We start from the raw sequence: 7,613 nt of genomic DNA, 5'->3' as shown, positions 1-7,613 counted from the left end.
TTGAAATTTGTGTGAATCTCAAATTTGTGATTAACTTTACTAAAAAAATGAACATAGATGCGCCTATAGAGAAAATTCAACCTAAATTCATTATCAATTTCTACGAATTTCAGAGAAATTCATTATGAATTTAGGTCAAATTTCCTGTATAGGGGCATCTATTTTCATTTTGAGAGGAGCTCAACAAGGCAGAGAGGGACGGGCTTATAAAAACCAGTGTGGGCGCCCTTCGGTTGGCGAGGTGGGACTAAACTGTGAATCGCAACGAGGACCGACCATTTAGTCCCGGTTCGTGGCACGAACCGGGACCAAAGGGGAGCCTTTGGTCCCGGTTCACACCACCAACCGGGACCAATGGTGGTGGGCCAGGAGCCAGGCCCATTGGTCCCGGTTCGTCCCACCAACCAGGACCAAAAGGTCCAGACGAACCGGGACCAATGGCCCACGTGGCCCGGGCCGCCCCCTGGGCTCACGAAACCGGGACCAATGCCCCCATTGGTCCCGGTTCTGGTCTGAACCGGGACTAATGGGCTGCCCCGGCCTGAACCGTTGCCCCCTTTTCTACTATTGGGACCACAAAAAAGGGTTGTACCCCAATTGCGAAGATGGCAACACAAAGCTCGGTACCATACTGGAATTGCTGCAGTGGAAGGCAGAGAATGCTGTGCCTGACAAAGGATTTGAGAAGCTACTAAAAATATTGAAGAAGAAGCTTCCAAAGGATAACGAATTGCCAGACAGTACATACGCAGCAAAGAAGGTCGCATGGCCTCTAGGATTGGAGGTGGAGAAGATACACGCATGCCCTAATGACTGCATCCTATACCGCGGTGCATACAAGGATCTGAACGCATGCCCGGTATGCCGTGCATTGCGGTGTAAGATCAGACGAGATGACCCTGGTGATGTTCACGGCGAGCCCCACAGGAAGAGGGTTCCTGCGAAGGTGATGTGGTATGCTCCTATAATACCACGGTTGAAACGTCTATTCAGAAACGGAAAGCATGCCAAGTCGATGCGATGGCACAGTGAGGACCGTAAGAACGACGGGAAGTTGAGAGCACCCGCTGACGGATCACAGTGGAGAAAAATCGTGAGAAAGTACTGGGATGAGTTTGCAAAGGACCCAAGGAACATATGGTTTGTTTTAAGCGTGGATGGCATTAATCCTTTCGGGGAGCAGAGCAGCAATCACAGCACCTGGCCTGTGACTCTATGTATGTATAACCTTCCTCCTTGGATGTGCATGAAGCGGAAGTTCATTATGATGCCAGTTCTCATCCAAGGCCCTAAGCAACCCGGCAACGACATTGATGTGTACCTAAGGCCATTAGTTGAAGAACTTTTACAGCTGTGGAATGGAAACGGTGTACGTACGTGGGATGAGCACAAACAAGAGGGATTTATCCTAAAGGCGTTGCTGTTCGTGACCATCAACGATTGGCCCGCTCCCAGTAACCTTTCAGGACAGACAAGCAAAGGATACCACGCATGCACACACTGTTTAGATGACACTGAAAGTATATACCTGGACAAATGCAAGAAAAATGTGTACCTGGGCCATCGTCGATTTCTTCCGACCAACCATCAATGTCGAAAGAAAGGCAAGCATTTCAAAGGCGAGGCAGATCACCGGAAGAAGCCCGCCATGCATACCGGTGATCACGTACTTGCTATGGTCAATGATTTACACGTAATCTTTGGAAAGGGTCCCGGCACACTAGCTGTTCCGAATGACGCTGAGGGACACACACCCATGTGGAAGAAGAAATCTATATTTTGGGACCTACCCTACTGGAAAGACCTAGAGGTCCGCTCTTCAATCGACGTGATGCACGTGATGAAGAACCTTTGCGTGAACCTGCTAGGCTTCTTGGGCGTGTATGGAAAGACAAAAGATACACCTGAGGCACGGGAGGACCTGCAACGTTTGCACGAAAAAGACGGAATGCCTCTGAAGCAGTATGAAGGTCCTGCCAGCTACGCTCTTATGAAAGAAGAGAAAGAAATCTTCTTTGAATGCCTGCTCAGTATGAAAGTCCCGACTGGCTTCTCGTCGAATATTAAGGGAATAATAAATATCCCAGAGAAAAAGTTCCAGAACCTAAAGTCTCATGACTACCACGTGATTATGACGCAACTGCTTCCGGTTGCATTGAGGGGGCTTCTACCGGAAAACGTCCGATTAGCCATTGTGAAGCTATGTGTATTACTCAATGCAATCTCTCAAAAGGTGATCGATCCAGATATCGTACCAAGGCTAAGGAGTGATGTGGCGCAATGTCTTTTCAGTTTCGAGCTGGTGTTCCCACCATCCTTCTTCAATATCATGACGCGTGTCCTAGTTCATCTAGTCGACGAGATTGTCATTCTGGGACCCATATTTCTACACAATATGTTCCCCTTTGAGAGGTTCATGGGAGTCCTAAAGAAATATGTCCGTAACCGCGCTAGGCCAGAAGGAAGCATCTCCATGGGCCATCAAACAAAGGATGTCATCGGGTTTTGTGTTGACTTCATTCCTGGCCTTAAGAACATAGGTCTCCCTAAATCGCGGTATGAGGGGAGACTGACTGGAAAAGGCACGCTAGGAGCGGACTCAATAATATGCAGGGACGGGCATTCTTGTTCTCAAGCACACTACACAGTTCTACAGAACTCTACCTTGGTGACCCCGTATGTCGATGAACACAAGAACAGTCTGCGCTCCGAACACCCGGAGCAGTGCGACGAGTGGATTACATGTGAACACATTAGGACTTTCAGCAGTTGGTTGGAAGCACGTCTCAGAGGTGACAACACTGTTTGTGATGAGTTGTACTTGTTGTCCAGGGGACCATCTTTGACTGTATTGATTTACAAAGGATACGAGATAAATGGGAATACATTTTACACGATTGACCAAGATCAAAAGAGCACCAACCAAAACAGCGGTGTCCGCTTTGATGCAACAACCGAGAAGAGAAAGGACACATATTATGGTTACATAGTGGACATATGGGAACTTGACTACGGACAAGATTTTAAGGTCCCTTTGTTTAAGTGCAAATGGGTCAATCTGTCAGGAGGCGGGGTACATGTAGACCCACAGTACGGAATGACAATAGTGGATCTGAAAAATCTTGGGTACACTGACGAACCGTTCGTCCTAGCCAATGATGTGGCACGGGTTATCTATGTGAAGGACATGTCTACCAGACCAAGAAAAAGAAAAGATAAGGAAGCGAATACATCATACGATGAGCCAAAGCGCCACATAGTTCTTTCAGGAAAAAGGGACATCCTGGGAGTGGAGGGCAAGACAGACCTGTCTGAAGATTATGAAAGGTTTCATGGAATTCCTCCCTTCAATGTCAAGGCTGACCCAAGCTTCCTGATAAACGCTGAAGATTATCCATGGTTACGGCGCAATAAGCAAATGACATAAGCGAAGAAAAAGTGAAGACTTTCTCCCGCAACTATTATGATGATACCATGCCAAATTTGTAACAGACTAGTATGCTATGCCAACTTTTTCAGAGTTCATTTGAAAACTATGAATTTAGGTCGAATTTTCTCTATAGGTGCATCTATGTTCATTTTTTTAGTAAAGTTAATCACAAACTTGTGATTCACACAAATTTCAAAGAATTCAAATTTTAATTATTCAAATTTGAAAACTAATGGCACTAACATAAAGTTTATATTTTTTTAAAACTAATGGCACTAATAGAAAGTTTATAATTTTGCTGACCTAAAAGCAAAAAGAATTAAAAAAATAAAGCAAGAAACAAAAGAAAATAAATAATACAGAAAACAAAACAAAAAAACTGGAAAAAAATAAAAAATAGCAACAATAAGTATTTTTTGTAAGTAGAAACAAAATAAAATAAATAATGCAGAAAACAAAACAAAAAAACTGGAAAAAATTAAATATAGCAACAATAAGTATTTTGTTGTAAGTAGAAACAAAAAAACAAAAAAAAAGTGCCACCTACTGGGCACCCACAGCCTGAATACGACTAGAAACCCTACCATGGCCCAGGATTCAGGCCCGCGGGAGGCTCAGTAGGCCCACAGGCACACATTGCACGGTTAGGCCCGAAAGCCTGCTTTAGAGAGGAGCTCGAGAGGGAAGGCGCACCGCACCTTATAAACAGGTGCGGCTCCCTCTCAACTAGCGAGGTGGGACTAAACATTTGGGCGTGGGGCAGCACAAGGCCTTTGGTACCGGTTGGTGGCACCAACCGGGACTAAACGGGGGCATTGGTCCCGGTTCGTGGCACAAACCGGGACTAATGCCCCCCTTTAGTCCCGGTTGATGCCACCAACCGGGACCAAAGGCCGCCGCTTCCCGCCCTTTGGGCTGCTGAAAAAAGGCCTTTGGTCCCGGTTGGTGGCACCAACCGGGACTAAAGGGGGGCATTAGTCCCAGTTTGTGCCACGAACCGGGACTAAAGGCTTTGCTATATAAGCAGCACTTAGCAGTTTCTCCAAAATCCATCCCTTTCTTCTCCGCCCGACGCCCGCTGCTCTGCCTCGTCGCCGTCGCCGCCGAGCCGTCAGGCTGCTCCACCTCGTCGTCGCCGCCGCCTCCGACGCCGTCAGGCTGGTCCACCTCACCGTCGTCGCCGCCTCCGACACCGTCAGGCTGCTCTACTTTTCCGTCGCCGCCGCCCTCGATCGACACCATCTGCCCCGACGCCGGCGCCGGTCCTCGCGCCCCGACGCCGCCCGCCGTGCTCCGCCACCCCTCTGTGAGCACCTGCCTCGCGCCCCTGCCTTGCCTCGCTCCCGCGCCCCTGCCCTGCCCTGCCCCGCCGGCGCCACCGCTGCCGCCATGCCCCTCTGCCCCGCCGGCGCCACCACTTTTTTTATTAGTTTAATTTTTTTTCATATATATATATAATGTATGTGTATGTATGTGGCTATATGTTTTTGTTCATATGTTGCAATATGTTTTTTATTTTTATTAGTTTATTTTTTTGTTCATATGTGATGTATATGTGTATGTTTCTATAATGTATATGTGTATGTGATGTATGTGGCTAGAATTTGCTAAATATATATGTTAAAAATGTTTTTTGTTCATAGAAAGTTTTTTGTTCATATATAGAAAGTTACAATTTTAGAAAAGTTTTATATATGCAAAAGTTACAATTTTAGAAAAAGAAGGATATGAAAGAAGAAAGTAAGAAGAGGAAAGAAAGAAGAAGAGGAGAGGAAAAGAAGAGGAGAAATAAATAAGAAGAAGAAAAAAGAAGAAAAAGATTCTATTTTCTCTTCCTCTCCACTATTCCTTTCTTCTTCTCCTCTTTTTTTTCTTCTTTTTTTTCTTCGATCTTCTCCTCTAGCTATTCCTTTCTTCTTCTCCTCTAGCTATAGGGTCTAGGGATCGAGGGTCGAGGGTTCCAGGGTCGTCTAGGGGACGAGGGTTCCAGGGTCGTCGAGGGTTCGAGGGGTCGAGGAAGAAGAGGATAAAAAAAGAAGAGGAAGAAGAAAAAAAAGAGGAGAAGAAAGAATAGAGGAGTTACTCCTCTATTCTTTCTTCTCCTCTTTTTTTCTTCTTCTTCCTCTTTTTTTTATCGGGAACGAGGGTCGTCGAGGGACATAGATGTAGTGTCGTTGTTGTCGATATACCCCCTCCCGATAGCTTCAACACGTGGGGGGGGGTCGATATTACCCCCTCCTTGAAGCGTTTTCGAGGCCACCCCAAACCCTTGAAGCGTTGTCAAGGCCACCCCAAACCCTAGAGAAGCAGCGTCGAGGCCACTAATTAATATATATGATTCCTTACTATGATTAGCTAGCTAGTTCTACGTTTGCCACTAATATATCCATCTGTCATGTTTGAATAATAATTGCCATGTTGTAAATATTTGTAGAAACTATGGACACCGCCCGAGACGAAGCAAAAGAAGCGTTGTTGAGGGACATAATCGCAGAAGGAAGTGATGCCGTCTCGTTGTTTCTCAACGACACCGATGGTATGGAAGGAGAGGGTGAAGAAGCTGGCTCCGGTGACCTAATGCCGGTGCAAGAAGGAGAACGTGAGGACGGCTTCGGTGACCCAATGCCGGTGCAAGAAGGAGACCGTGATGACGGCTCCGGTGACCGAACCGAGTCCGACCAGGTATATATATTAGTTAAGCCTGTGCTGACTAGCTAATTGATGCATTCATTGTTTTGGTATGTACACATATTAATTAAGTCTTTGTTCTTTTTTCTAGCCCTCTAGATCGAGCACAACTGAGGTAAAGAGACGAGGCCCGAAGAAAAAGTTGAGCTCGAATGAAAGGTTTGAGATCATAGCAATCACGCCCAACGGCCAACCGATTGAACCCGTCCGAACAAAGAACGCATTTGTTGCTCAGTGCGGGGTTCTGGTTAGGGACAAGATCCTGATCAGCATCCAGCAATGGTTAAAGCCGGCTACAGAAGACCCTGAGGTGTCTTACGTTAATGATATGCAGAAAAATGATCTTTGGACTGAGCTGAAGTCAAATTTCACCCTACCGCCAGAGGATGATCCGGAGAAGCCAGTTAAAGAGAAATTAATCAAGTCTTTTGCTCTTAAGAGGATGGCAGACCTATTGAGGAGGTGGAAGAAAGAGCTGAATAGGTTTGTTGATAAAAAAGAGACACCAGAATTCAAGGGCAGATATGAGAAGATCAGAGATCACTGGCCCGCATTTGTGGCTAACAAGACATCGGAAAAGAGTAAGAAGATGTCGGCGACAAACAAGAAAAATGCTGCGAAGAAGAAGCTTCACCATCGCACGGGGTCAGGTGGCTACCTCGTAGCCCAGCCTAAGTGGGCCAAGGCTGAGAATGATCTGGTTGAAAAAGGGATCGAACCAGAGACAATGAACTGGCCAGACCGTTGCCGGACTTACTTCTTCGGGGCTGGCGGAACCTTGGACCCTGTAACAGGGAAGTGCATTTGGATGGACGAGCAACTTGACATACCCTTGAAGAAGCTTCGATACTATATCGCTGCAGCGCAGAAAGGGACGTTCCTTCCAGACAGAGAGAACGACGAGCTCACAAAGGCCCTCGGAAATCCTGAGCACCCTGGACGGACACGAGGCACGCCAGGCTCCATTCTGTGGAAGGCTGGGTTTCCGGATGCAGGCGGTTACAAAAGCCACGAGAGGAGGAAAAAAGTGCAGCAGACCGAACTACAGGCGCTGCACGCAAGGGTACAAGCGATAGAGGAACGAGAAGCAAATCGCAGCAAACGACTTGCCGAAGCTTCCCCTGAAGCTACCCCGCCATCTCAGCGGAGAAGCAGCGTGGCTTCCACCGAGCTGCTTCAGCCGGAGCTTGTCTTGACGGCTCCTGCCAGCTATCCCGTGGATGCTATCATGGAGGCTCAAAATTGCCACCTTATGACACAATGGATTAATATGAAGGTCAAGGCGGTGTTGGAAATATGCCCTAGAGGCAATAATAAATTGATTATTATTATATTTCCTTGTTCATGATAATCGTTTATTATCCATGCTGCAATTGTATTGATAGGAAACTCAGATACATGTGTGGATACATAGACAATACCATGTCCCTAGTAAGCCTCTAGTTGACTAGCTCGTTGATCAATAGATGGTTACGGTTTCCTGACCATGGACATT

Source organism: Triticum urartu, chromosome 6, assembly GCF_003073215.2.
Source record: "Triticum urartu cultivar G1812 chromosome 6, Tu2.1, whole genome shotgun sequence".
Classification (NCBI taxonomy): Eukaryota; Viridiplantae; Streptophyta; class Magnoliopsida; order Poales; family Poaceae; genus Triticum; species Triticum urartu.
This window is presented reverse-complemented; position numbering follows the sequence as displayed.